Here is a 15,110-nt window from a genome sequence, read left to right on the forward strand (position 1 = left end):
GCCAATGGCCATAATGTCAGCAACAATGATCGAACACATGAAATATGTTCTCTTTGTCCGTGGTATTGGACAGGGTGGAGGTTAGAACTAGGGTCAGGGTAAGGGTTAAGGCAAGAGGAAAATTGCCTGTTTGGAAAGAAAGCCTGCTTCCCTGCCTCTGCCTCCTTCTTTTATTAGTCAGTGTTGAGATCTCGCCTTAGTGACAAACGAGATATTTGTCAGATTTGATTTCTTCTCTGCAGCAGAACACACTAATATTAATAATGCAGATGGACCCACTGTCAGAGAGGATCAATATAATTACACTAGACAAAACATTCTTCTGATAACCAGTAACACAGCATAATTTTTAATAAAAAGAGGAGCTCATCTGGCATAGCTCAGATGAAAACATCCAGCTGGCAATGGTGGGTACACTGGTCATGAGGTAAAGAGATTTAACTATTATTTTTTTTAACAATGTGCATCCTGATTAATGCACATAAAGCCTAGATAGAAAATACATGTACACATGTGTCTCATTTGGATGCTCACAGTAAAACAAGATACATTATAAAGTACATCATGTTCTGTATTTCGCTCATCAGCAGCTCTTTTTTATTTTCCCTTCTTCTCTTTTTCATCCATTCTTCAGTTTTACTCTCCCTAGCTAATCATTCAACAGCACCAGTGTTTATTTTGCACCCGTGGCACAAACAGCTGACATTAGAATATATACGCAGTCATTGTTTTGCATGTTTCTAGCATTTATATTAGTTACATGACATTTTGTGACAAGTGTGGGGTTTTGTCATTTACCTTCTGCTGCAACTGGGGAGACTAAATGGAACCTCTGTGGAATCGTGAATGAGAAATAACAACATTATTATTGTTAAGTGTTTCATAAGTAGTTTTACAGGCAAGCACATCCATCAGAGCTCCAGGGGAGGGCGGGTGGAGGCGGGAACCTGGTATGAGGAGCCTGCACGGTGGCTTGGTGACTGTTTTCCCGCTTTTATCTGGCTGTTGATAACTGGAGATAGCAGAGTGGGGTATAGAAGCTCAATAGTGCCATCAACAGGTCGATGGGAGTTTTGTTCACCATCCTGCTCTCCAACATTAATTGGGGCGACAGTGAGTGAGCTCCTTTGGGGTGTAATGGTGAAGATTTATCAGAAATATGATCAAGTCATAAAGTGAAATATGCCATCGTCTCTAAAGGGTCTGGTGAAGAATATATGAGGCTTGGGGATTAAAGTGAAGATGAGGCTGGCTGGTGTCCAACCTATTCCATGCCAAGGTTACACTATCCTCTGGCCTTTAAAGCTATGTCAGATGTGATCTCTCACACACACACAAAACACACACACAGACACACACACACATGCAGAAGCGAGGTCAAGGTTAGAGCAAATCACTGTCCGACACCTGACCAGCTTTTTTCACCACACACACACCACCTTTGTTGCCTGTTTCTTAGTCTCAGACACTTTTGCACAGTGGACACACAACAAACCAAACACACCACACAGTGCACTTTTTCCTTCATAAATAAGCATGGTCCATCCATCACAGGGGCCTCTGCGGACCCTGCTTGCCCTCTGGCTAGTTCAAGCCAGCAGCCCCAGCAGCAGCAGCAGCACACTGGGGGACGGACAAAGAAGGTCATCCCGAACCTTGACAAGGAGAAGGGTAATAATAATCATCGATGCTCCGTGCTGGAGATTGTGTGAGCACAGCAAATGGTCTAGTGGGTTTAAAGTCATTCTCTCTTTTTTTTCTCCCTCATGTCTTTGTATTTTTTGTGTGAACTTTATGATCTAAGGCTAACTGTGTAACAGAGTGAGTGTAAACATGTCAGTGTATGTTCCATGTCAGACATGAGATACAGCAGAAAATGTGATGGAACTCAAGTAGTGCTGCAGGGAACAGATCTAAATTTTCTCCTCTGATAGAGCCACTAGGGAAATAAAGAAAATGTAGGAGAAGGAATCTAAGGTGTGTGGTAATGAAATATAAGGAGAGTTTTGACTGTGTGTATGTGTGTGATTGACTGTGTGAGTCGGTGGGTGGATATTTTCTTCATCTACAGTATGAGTCTGTCTCAGTGTCTGCAGATTCATTTTAATAACACAGCGGTGATGCAAATTATGATGCAATTATTTTGTTTGTTTATGAACATCTAAATCCAGACAGTGCTCAAAGCAACATTCGGGAGCGTTCCAGCCAATGGGAAATGCATTTTAGTACAAAGGGAAAAAATAATCAACGTAGTACTATTTGGTGTAGTATTATGAGGTGCACTTATATATTCGGTGTCACACAAAAGCACAACATCATATCTTGACAGTTTTGTACCTGTCATCCAAATTTTAAAGGTGAAGTTTTTATATACTGGGTCATATATTTGTAGCTGTGGTCTGACATCATCTTTTGATACGGTTTTACTCACTACCTGCTTTTGTCTTTTTTAGATATTGAAACGTAATGGTCCCACAACAAAAGCACTCGGGATCGTAAAAGTTATAAACAAGATGTTATTTTGGCCACAACGTTCATTCTTTATTTCATTGTCTAAAGTGATTCTGTGCAGAAAGTAAATCTGTAAATCTTTTCTTTAGCTTCTTCGTTTTACTGTACATCCATAAAGGGAGTGGGTTCCCCCTTTCGCATTGGAAGCTATGTCACGCTGGCTTGTTTCTAAGCTGGCCCAGAATGGACAAACACAACACTGGCTCACTAGAGAAGATTTTGTGTTTTTACACTGAAGTGGCAGCTTGAATTCATCTTGCCAGTCTGGTGTCTCCAAACAATGTACAGTGTAGATGGACAACAACCTCAAATTAGTCTATTAATAAACTGAAACAGTAACAAAACAGTAAGTAAATGGCTTGAATATGGTGCCATGAATAAGTGCCTGTATTTAGTTTAGTTTTTTTGCATTTTATGGTGCCATACACACATTTGCTTATTGCCAAAATTATTACATGTAGGAATTACGCTTAATATAACTAAAAGAACCACAAATTAACCATAATTTGTTTTTACACACAGACCTTAGCTCATTTTCCATGTGTAGCAAATGAAATCTAGCACTGCTTCTAGCACACTACTTTGACTGTACAGTATTTGGATTAGAAAAATCCCTGGGCGTGCACTATGATAGCCTAAACCTTGCTTGAAGTTAAATGGGTTAGCTCGCGCTTCTGTGCAGTTTAATATCCCACTGGTCACAGAAACATTTAAGCAACACTCTGGCTGCTACTGACTTTACACATCTGGCTGCTACTGACAGAAGGCACAAACTATGACAAATCGGAGCCTTTTAAATGTAGACACACTAAAGAGCTTCTAGGCCATAGTGAAAACTTCAGTCGCTTTTACTATAGAATTCAGTGGACCGATGCACCCACCTACAAGCCTGACCCGAGGACACTGAGATGAATGAGCTGAAAGCATTGCTGTGCCCAGTTTGTTTTATATTTTTATAATAAAAAAACAGGCCTTCAATACACTCCTGTAAGGACAAAAAAAAATCTTTTATGAAGTAAGAATGTCTGTTAAGTGTTTTGTGTTGCTTGCATGCTTTCACGCCAAAACAAATGGCTCACTCACTGACACAAGTAGGTTGCAGCTCGGAGCATCACGGCGGCACCACTGTGTTAAAACTGACAGAAATGGTTCACCCTCATCATGCCTCTTTTGTCTCCGCAGACTAATTAAGGAGTAATCACTGTCAATTACATCAGGGAATTTATGCAACGTGACACATTGTTACTGTGCTCAGGGGTCTCATGTATCCTCATCTTGATCAGGAACTTAATGTGGTGTCCTGCTTATTTATAGTAGGATCTTAACCTTTACAACTGCAGGGAATGAGTCCAGGAACGTCCAGAGACCTCAGGGATTTATGTCCCCTAGTAAAATAAGATTAGTCTCAACCTCGCTGAAGCACTTTCCCCTTTAATTCAAAACGATGTTGTAATTTGTTCAGCTGATAGTGAAGATTAAAGAGAAACTAATGTCTGATACCACCATTTAGATGAAAATTTATATTGATTATCCTGCCATGAACAAAACGTGTTTTTCATTTTAATACGCTCTTGCGTGACTGACTGTTAAAAACCTAACAAGATGACATGTTATACCTGTTTGACTGTTTTTCAAGGACACACTAGGCTACTGTTCTCAGAGTACAACACTTCTATTAAGTGTACCCTTTTAAAATAATAATCACGCTGTGTGCCAAGACTTGTAAGGTTCCACTTTTGTTCATCTGGAAATTAGGGGTCTTTTTTTCTTTGTGTAATTTGGCAAAGCTAACGTCATGTTCTTCAAAACATTTCCAGCCTCTCTGCCTCCTGTGAACACCTGTTAGTAAAATAAGTCCCTCCAACCACTGTGAACCTCTTATTAGCAAGCTGTGCTTAACAGATGTTTGTAAAACCGGCTTATGACTCTCACTGTTGTTTTATGACTACTAACAATCTAAATGTGATGTGCTTCTGATCTTTTTATTAATTTAAATATGTAAAAAAAAAAGTCTCTTTACTTTTTCTATATAATACAAAGGATATTTTAACAGTATATTACCACGGAGGACAATGATGCTATGAGCTTTTGTAGGGTTTTAGCAACCAAGCAACTAAGTTATCATCTGCGTAAGACTGTGTTTAGGCTGTGCTTACGGCTAAATGTTAATATCACTATGCCAACATGCCCACGGTGACAATGCAGCCATCTTGGCATACTACTGTTTGATAAATAGCACTAAACATAATGTACAGGCTGAGGCTGGTGGAAGTGTGATTAAGTTTGCAGGTATTCTGCCTAAACCAAAGTACTAGATAAGCAAAAATGCTGACATCAGAAAAAAATCACTAGATCCTCATTACATTAACACTTGAACAAAAGTTCATGTCAAGCCATCCAACCCGAGTCATTTCAGTGAACAATCAGGTCAACACTGCCATCTCTAAAAATATCAGCCAGTTCGAAAATTATCATTATAGTGAATGGCGAGTTAGCATTCATTATCAACCCATATTTATGTTTTGGCAGGTCGCTACCTACCAGCATTGTTATATATGAGCAAAACCTGGGGAAAATTGGCAATTTCCAGTGGTGAGAGTAAATGTGACAGCCTGCCAATGTTGCATTTGCCGATGCAATTTAGAGTAGACAAAGACTTTCCAGGGAGGTAGTTGGGCTGCACGGTTTGTAACAAAACAGTTTAATTTTATATGCCGAAACAAAAAGACATTGTGCCACCAATTTTAACATGATAATCACCTTTTGAACATGATAATGTCCTTTGAACACTGACTGGCATGATAACATAAAATCACCTAATGGATGTTTTTGAAGAAAATCACATTGGGCATATAACAAGAGAATATTTTTAAGCCTGTGAGAAATTTACTTTTTGAACATCTTTGCTGTTTTCTGAACTATGTATCCTATGATTGTTGCATTGATGCATATTTCAAAACAAATCCAGGTGAAAAATTGATCTACTCTATTAGTATTTAAAGGATTGGGCAGAATTAGTCAAGGTGGATGCCCTTTGATTGCTTTTTTTCTTAATGATTTTCAGTGGTTAATTGTTCTTTGAAACTCCAAGTGAAACATATTACGTGCTACATTTCACCATCTCATGTGTGAGCAGCCCGCGTTGCGTGAATGTGCTTCCAACAACACATTGTGAACACATGCTGGGATCAAAAGCATAAAGCCTGTCATGTGTGTTTTCAAAACCAGACTTTTCTTGCTTTGTAGATGATTCATCCTTTAATCCATGTGCCTTTTCACTTAGACAATATGTCATCTGACCAATATACTATAAAATTCCCATTAATGCTCAGTATGGGAGTTTTTATTATTCCTGCCACAATCCCACAATGAAAATGAGCCATCCTTTTGTTGGGTTATACATTCTGCTAAATGGATTTATGAGGTGTAACAAAAAATAGATTTAATGCTGGTGCAAGCATTTTTGTGAAAGAATCATACTGTAATCTTTTAATAACATATGATTTTAGGACTAAAGAGGCTAATGAAGTTTAAGAAGCTATTGAACACCAGAAATGTTATTGTGAGGGCTGTTTTTTGTCTGCTGTTTAAACTCTTATTAAATGACTGGAAGAATCATGGTGCTTTGTTTTCATTTTACAATTCAAATTAGTCATTATTTCCTCATGAGAGACAAGTCATCAGTAGATTAGATGTTTCCCGTGTCTATAAAGAGTATCATCGGGTTAACAAAGAGTCAAATGTTCTTTATTTCCACATTTTCATTCACTGAACTGCTTGATATACAGTAGGCCTAGAAAACACTAAAAGGCACTCTATAGCAGTTCAAGGATACTCAGGCTTGATGAACCTAATATATGCCTCGGTGCCAGCGTGGAGAGGACGGCAGGTCGAAGCACTCAAGGAGAGCAGAGCACAGTGTGAACATACAGAGTGTATTTACAGTGGAATAGATGGCAGATGAGATGAGGTCTGGTTTTAATAGAGCAGAGACCTGCTCTCACAGCCAGCTGCCTTCGTAGGCCCTCAGAGGAACAGTGCCAAAGAGAGGTGAGGATCAGAGAGAGAGAATGTGTGCCTGTGTGAACAAAAAGTGTGTGTGTGTGTGTGTGTGTGTGTGTGTTTTACATGCATGTAGGGACATTAAGGTCCTGCAAGAACAGAAAAGTTGGCTGAATAGTTACCTCTGAGGACTGTGCTCAAGACCTCATTAGTGAAAAGCTGATTTTAGGGTTAAAAGGTAAGTGTTATGGCTACAGCTGCGTGTGTGTGTGTGTGTGTGTGTGTGTGTGTGTGTGTGGGTGTGTGTGTGTGTGCTAACTGACGTTTATATAATGCTAATAAAACGAGAAAGCAGCATAATGCTCCTGAAATTAGGTTTTCTATCAACACCATTAAGAAATGTTGTTAATTAACGTATTTGCCAAGTCTCAAAATTTTAACTACCAACTTTTGTTTATTGTTTTTTGCTAAAGTGTGCGCTCTTGCAATACAATATCTGTTGTGTTAGAATCTGTTGTATCTGAAGTGACTGAAGCATGATAAACCCCTTTTACGATCATGCCTATAGGCACATGTAGCTATAAGTTAAGAGTTAGGAAAATATTTTGGTGGTTGATTACTTGAGTCAATATACTTAGTTGCATCCAAGAAAAACACAACCACTTTAAATAACATGCAGCTTGAATGGAAGCTAAATTAAAATTCATATCAACTGAATAGTATTAAATCGGCTTGTTAAATTAATGTTGACAAGACTTTTTGAGAAGTAGTACCTGCATGTACTTTTGTACTTCAACTTGAGTAAAAAGTTTATGGTTTACTTCTACTTGTTAGGGAGTATTTTTAGGCAGTTTTACTTAAAAATGAGTGTACCGGGAACTTCTACCATCTCTGCTAATGGTAAAGTCTGTCTTTACATTTCATGGGGAGGTTTGTGGAAATTCGGTCACCCAGGTCGGGATAATCCCAAAGGTCCTGGTTTAGTAGAAACCAGACATGTGTGGAATATTGAAAGATGTTTTATCTCTCAGCGGAAATCTGTTTAGTGATCATTGTTCCAGTTAAACATAGATTGTCTCCTTTACTCGTCTTATAAACTGACAGTCTTGTCTGACCAGAACTATCTGCAGCTCTCTGGTCACACAGGTCCCTCACAGCTGTGTGACCATGAAGATACATTCAGAAACCACTCACTTCCCTCTGCATGTCACTCGCACACACACACAGACACACAGACACACACACACACACACACACACACACACACACACACACACACACACACACATTCACGGTTACACCCTGTACCTTAACACCTTCTCTCTCACTCTATAACACCGGTTTGACAGCTGTGGAGCTGCTTGCCAGCAATGTCACACAAATAGAACGCTTTTACCAGAGAGAGGTGTGTAATATTCATAAGGACTGCTCCACTTACTGTGCAATAGACATCGGTGAGTGTGAGAAGCACTGATCTAGTCCTCTGGTGATGTGATCTGATATAATATTAATGCCAGTTGTGTGAGATAGCTTCTAGCTTCCTGTTCATTCTGCCCCATTTCTCACATGCAATGTGCTCCTGTGTTATAGCAGATATGCTCAATGGGAGCTTGTTTCATGTCAGTCCCACAGCAGGGTGCTGCAATGCTGTAGGAGAGAGCAAAAGATTTTGGGTGAACCTCCACATTCTTGTTCCTGCAAACACAACATTTCAATGCATAGATGCAGAGCAGTGATAGACTAACTTGGCAAGAAAACAGTCCACTGTTGCTTTTGCCAACCAATTTGGCCTTGATTATCTGAGAGCACAGGCGTACTAAAGGTTTGTTTTCTTTGTTATAAACCATAGTTTAAAAGTTCTCTTTGTTGCGTTTCTGTAATTGGACCCTTTATGTTCACACTACCCAATTACCAGTGAACCAGGCCTTGTAAACAGAAGTCACAAATAGTTTGGATTTATTGAACCACTTTGCTAATCTGCCTTTCTCCAAGGTTGGAGATTGAGGCAATACAGGGGAGCAAATGCAAATTCTTCATTGTAACTGCTATAATTTTTGTTTCTTGTATCAATGGAAAATACCAGTAATTTTCTCTTTGTTAATTTTGTTGTATACCTCCCAAACTTGAGTAAACGCTGACGTGATGTGATGTGCAGACGTCCAACAGATTTAAGGAAAATCTTGAGTAAATGAAGAGACAAACATAAGAAAAGTACTGTCGATGGTTCCATACAGACCATAAGGGGTCGCTGAAAGAGAGCATGAATCATACAAATAGCCTTCGCAGTCACCTAATTTCAACCCTCCTGAACACCTTTGGGAAATCTTGGACCACTCTGTTAACCGTGAAGACAATTCACACACAGTCAGGCAGACATTTACTATTGATGAATCACTTCTCAAGTTCGACAGTATTTTAAGTTTATACTAAAAAATTGTAAAACTGTCATGGGATCAAGTGATTTGCCAAAAGAAAAAAAAAAGAAAGCTAAAGAAAGAGTAGAGAGGTGGGTCTGAAAGTGAAGCTTTCTTCTGCTGTGGGCAGTTTCTTGCTTTTCTACTGCTCGTGTTCTTGAGATTACAGATACAGTAATAAAATGCAGCTTTGCACAGTGTCATATTAAGTATTGGAGTGTAGGTTACTTGCAGTGCTACTAAGGAAAAAGTAATTTACAAGTGTTACCTGTAAGAGCGTGAATTTGCAAAGCTGATGATTCATGGTGGGTCTCTACAATGTAAGCTGTGCGGTTACAGAACAAAAGTGGAAATATACCAGTGGCTTTAAAGGTAAGGCTTAAAATGTTGCATTTATCTTGTGGTTTTATGAATCCACTACAGAAATAAGGGGAAGACAGAGGCCGATTGGAGGGAAATAACAGTAAGTTAGTCCATCTCTACTTCCTTCCCTGCTATTTCCCTTCTTCACTCCATCTTTTTGCAACTAATGGTCCTTAAACGCAGCTCCAGCTGTCGTGGCGTTGGGACTAAATCACAACAATCATGAGTTATTATCAGCAGTGTGCTGACTGATTGTGCTAATGTCCACGCTGATCGCATTAACGCCGGGCCTGATTGGAACGCATCCATCACAATATTCCTGGCAATGAAGAAGTAATAACCGGCATTATCCTGATAATGAAAAATACTGTTAGGCTGAAGATTAAAACTAAACAGTGATAACAAGGGACTTCATATTTGGGAATTATGGAGAGGAGAAATCGCAGCTCCTCCCTGCCCTCTCCCACTTTTTTTCTTTCTGATGATGTCCTTGCCTCCTCTACTTTACCTCCCAGTTCATCTCATTCACTAGTCGCCATAAAAAGGCCTCATTTAGTTCTCACTGCATAATGTCTTTGTCTTTTTAATTAGGCCCCTATTATTCACCATGTTTTCTATTTACCCTCCTCTTTTCCTGTTTTATTTAAGAGTAGCCTCCCTCAGGTTCATATTTTTCTAATGTTTTGTTTCCTCCCACCTTTTCTCCCTGTGTTGTCCATCGTTTCTTTGCTTTCCTAATTCTTCCCCTTCAATTCTATTACTTTCCTTTTTATTTAACATTCCAACTCTTTCCCTAAGTGTTTGTCATCCTTCACCCTATTTGTAGAAATTATTCTCCGACAATCCATCTGTTTTTTCCCATTTTCCTCATCTTCTCTTGTTTGTCAGCCCACCCGCTTTACATCCTTATCCTTCCTGGCTCTCATTGTGTGTGTGTGTGTGTGTGTGTGTGTGTGTGTGTGTGTGTGTGTGTGTGTGTGTTTGTGCTTTTTTCCTATTCTATATACCCACCTCCATAGTAGTGAGGAGCCCTGTCCATTTATGAGAAAGAGAGGGAGAGAAATGTGTGGGGAGGTGTAGGAGGGAGTTTGAAGAGTTTTAATGAGACAGTGCTCACACTTGTGACAGGACGATTAAGTGATAGAAAATTAATCTGTTTGAGTGAGAGAAGGAGAGGGAGAGTTTGTGTTTGTGTGGGGCATATGTGGGTGTACATGTGGGAATTTGGGGGAAATGTGTGTGTGTGTGTTTGTGTGATATCCTATGAGAATTCACTGGCTCACCAAGCCGAGACATTTTTAACTTGCAATCAATATGAGTGGGAGCTTGTACACGCATCATGTTTGTGTGTGTTGTGTGTTGTGTGTGTTATACTGATGAATGGCCCAGCTCTTAATGTTCTCAACCACTCTGTGGACTAACTAGACTATTTAATCACCCTCTCTCATCCCCCGTCTCCTCCTCCTCCTCCTCCTCTCTGTTTCTGCCTTTCTGCCAAAACTGAGTGTACTGCTGAGGTTAGACAACACTTATTGTACAATACATTACCCCTGTGTGTGTGTGTGTGTGTGAGAGAGAGAGAGAAAGAGAGAGAGAGAAAAAGAGGGTGTAAGCATTAGCACCGCATCAGTCAGTGTCCGGCCTGCTGGCTCATACACCTGTCGGCTCGTTATGGAGTACAGGAACAGATAGAGGTGGCGCGAAGAGCCTAAACCTAACACAGACTCACAAATACATCTACACACAACCTTGTTATGCTTGTGCTGACTTACACTCATTCTCTAACTTTTCTTAACTCCTAGCCTGTCACCACTAATTGCTTGACTGCAGCCATTACCTTAACTTTCACATTCAACCGTGACACTTAAAATAACCTTTTTCCTAATGAGGATCCTCACAAATTACTCTTTAACCTCATGGGCCAGACCTTATAAGATAGTGGACATAGGTAGCTTTCTCTCTCTCTCTCTCTCTCCCTCTCTCACACACACACACACACACACACACACACACAAGCACACACACACACACACACACACACACACACACCTTGATAGCTGGACTTGCAATCTACCTGTAACTAGAAGTGGGCGTGGGCATGCAAGACGATCACTTTGTGGTATGTGTTTATGAGTTTGTGTGTGAATAGGTGTGCGTCCAAGTCTATGTGTGTGTGTGTGTGTGTGTCTGCCTACAGCAGTAATGAGCACTGGGCCATGGGATGCCCAAAGGCAAGGTTCCCCAGCAGGGTCAGACTCAAGGACATCTGGCACTGATCCATGCACCCACCTCCAGTACACACGCACACACACAAGCATAAAATATATTGGACCAGCAGACTGCAAGCTTATCCAGCACCATTAAACAATGTGAAGAAACAACATCACATTACTCCCAACTACCATTTTTTCTATCATACGGCGTATCCTCTCTCTCTTCAATGCACAGACACACACACACACAGACACACATATGCACACACCGTGAAACACCCTCTATTTGTCCCCAAACGAACGAGAGATTCACGCTTCACTAGCAAAGACTCTCAGAGTGTAGGTTATTAATGAGAGCATGTCCCAACAACATTACAGAGCTACTGCCCCATGGAGGAGAGGAGACTGAAAGAGAAGTGATAAAATTAAAAAAGATGACAGAAGCGGAAACATGCGAGAGACAGTAAAAAAGTAGATGCAAGGAGAGGAGAAAAAGTGATGTGAATGGAAACGGGCAAAAAAGTAATAATACGGAGGGTAGAAATGAGAGGACATGCGAATGATTGAGCAAACTGGGAAGCAGAAAGGCAGACATGAGGACATGAGGAGAGAGAAAAGGTGACAAAAAACACTGTTAAGGACGTGGGAAAAGTGGGAAGTGGGAAAGTAAGAAGAGAAAGAAGGAGGATGAAATTAGAGGAGAACCTATAAGACAGGAGGAGAGCAGATGGAGGTAGACTAGAAATGTAAATGTAGGAGGTGGAAACTAGAGGAGGACTTACACAGATTGTGGTCAGGTTTGTCCTGTTTCCTGTAATTATCCTTGGGTCAGTTCCAGACTGGAGTTGACTGGAGTTCACCTTTGGCAAATTGAATAGGCATAGTTTAGAAATGCAATGTCTCACAGTTCGTCTTTGTCAAAGTGGTTAAATGTTTGGACATCAGTCCACAGCGAAGGGAAGTTTAGATTAGACTATGGAATAACAAAGACTGAGGACAACTGACTTAAGCATGCAACAGTAAGAGAAGAAGACTGGAGGTTAATAAATAGATTTTGTATGGGTGAAAGATTATCAGGAATTTATTCTAGAATCGTGATCAGAAATGAGTTAAAAACTTTTCATGTAAAATTGTCAAATGTCTCCTAGTGGAACTGTGTTAGTTAACAGAATGTGTCACCAAAACAAAATCAATAGAGAGTAGAATAGTTTGAAGAGTGACCAAGGTCAGAGTGAGCAAACACACACACGAGTGGAAGCACATGTTTGTTCACACTGTTTGTGGATGTCTTATAATTATCTAATGACATTTCTATGAATAAATTCTCGTATAAACATTATGCCCCCATTTGGAGAGTAGGAAACTGGAGAAAAACTGCAGTGGAGGAAGGGGCCGCAGGATGGTGGGCCCATACTGAGCTTTCACAATGGGAAAGACTCTTGCTACAACATGGAGACCGTCCGTTATTATGAGGAAAGGTCCCAGCGACTGTGTCACCAGCTGATAACCACCACAGGAAACACCAGCCCAAAGCCAAAGTAAGATCCAAAGCTACTGATGGTGTTTTCTCTGCTCACCAGGCGCAGCTACTCATCCAAAACAACTGCAAAAGTGTGTGAGTACAGAAATAGGGCAGTTGGATAAGCTTAGAGAAAAGCTATTATTGTGATTTATTTCTCTACTGTTGATTTTTTCTCTCTATCATTGATTCATTTTACCATACATTTTATTACTTTGCTATGCTCTTGCATCTGTTAAATAAAGTTTCCTAGTTAAAGTAAAAGTTTCTTGGTTTTTGTTTTTTGTGTTTTGAACGGGATCCTTAAAAGATTAAGCAGCCTCTGCATTGTCGGGTAAAACACAGCCTAATTACAGCTCTTAATTTAGGACGGAGCAGTATTAAATGCGATGGATTCATTTGCACATTTAGTTTTAGGCCACTGTAAGGTGCCAAAGAAAAGGAGGAAGGGATTGTTTCAAGAGGTAGACAGTTAGAGCTTGGATGGTTCCGTTTCGCTTGTGAGGGCTGACTTACACATTGTATGTCAAAAACTCGAGCCTTGAAGTTCAAGAAAGTGAGGTCACTCAAACTGTCAGTTTTTCACAGAGCTTCAGAAGTCCTCTACCACCACGCAGGGTGGTGGCAGCACCATGGTGCTTCTCAGCAGCAGGCAAATACAGAGGAGTCCTTAAAGAAAATCTGCTGCAGAGTGAACACAACCTGGGACTGACATGGGATGGTTCAATTTCTGCACCATAATAACCCGAAGCTTACAGCCAAGACAACGTTGGAGTGGGCTCCAAAGAGGGACAGACTGTCCTTGCGTGACCCAGCCGAAGCCCAGACTTAAACCCTGTACAACATCTGTTGAGAGACCTGAAGATGGCAGTTCACAGTCACTTCCCATCCAATTTGGCGGAGCCTGAGAGCACCTGCCAGGAAGAATGGGATAAACCGCCCAATTCTAGGTGTGCAGTAGGCTGTGCACTGCTGAGGAGCCAGTGCCATCTAGTGCTTGGTGTCTGAAGCTCTTCTCTACGCAAAAAAAAGAGCCCTGCAACCCCATGTCAGCCTCACTCTCACCTACACAAATGACAATGCATAAACATCCTCCTCCCTGCTGCTTCACACTCAAACAATCTGCTGCTCAGGGTCATTTTTCACCCAGCTCGTGCATCATTATGGAGGCAACATGCGCTGTCACACAAACCGAGTGCAAAAACATATTTTGATTTGATATTCAGCCTCACGAGCCTCAGTATGTGTGTGCATGTGAGTGTGTATGTTTGCGTTTGGCTTTCATTGTGTAAGTGAGCTGGGGAGCGTTATGGGAGCAGAGCGATAAGCCTGGTGTCACTGGCGTCTAATCATACTCCATGTTCCTTATCAGCTCTGGGCTCAGGAGAGGGAATGAACTGTGGAGATAGAGGAAAGGGGGGGGGGGAGAGGAAGTGGGTATATGGTGGGAACGAGAGATTGAGGCACTGTAAAGGGCAGAGCAAGAGGGTGAGGTTAGGTGGAGAGAGGGAGCAAACGGAGACAAGAGATGAGGAGGAGAAAAGTGAAGGATTAGAGGGGTGAGGAGGGAGTAGAGGATATGACAGAAGAAGGAGTAGAAATTTAAAGGTCTGCTGCACTAAAAGCATATAAGGAACCAGTGCCAAGCCCTGTGTCCCGACTCAGCTCACCACCCACACAGCACAAACCCACCTTTTGTAAGAGATTCTGTCACTTCAGTGCTACTTTCCGCTGCATGTCCGTGTGTGTGTGCCTGTGCGTGTGTGTGTGTGTGTGTTGGGGTTATCGGGAGTGCTAAGGATGGGTGGTAATTGAATAATGACAGTAATGCCTCTGATGGATTACCTGTCACTCGTCCTTCTTCCCTCCCTCCATCACTGTCATCCATCGCTTCTCTGTCGTTCTCGCCTCGCAACCTCCGGTCAAATTGTCTCCCGTCCGTGCCGTCACCCGTGCCGACGGAAATAAAGACACACACAAACGTGTAAGATGACGCACACGTCGTCACCGCAAACATGCTTCCTCACACACTTTTCATAGGGATTCACAAAGAGTGGAATAAGAGTGTGGATTCTGAACTTAAAATAA

The sequence above is a fragment of the Channa argus genome, chromosome 16, assembly GCF_033026475.1.
Source record: "Channa argus isolate prfri chromosome 16, Channa argus male v1.0, whole genome shotgun sequence".
NCBI classification, from domain to species: Eukaryota; Metazoa; Chordata; class Actinopteri; order Anabantiformes; family Channidae; genus Channa; species Channa argus.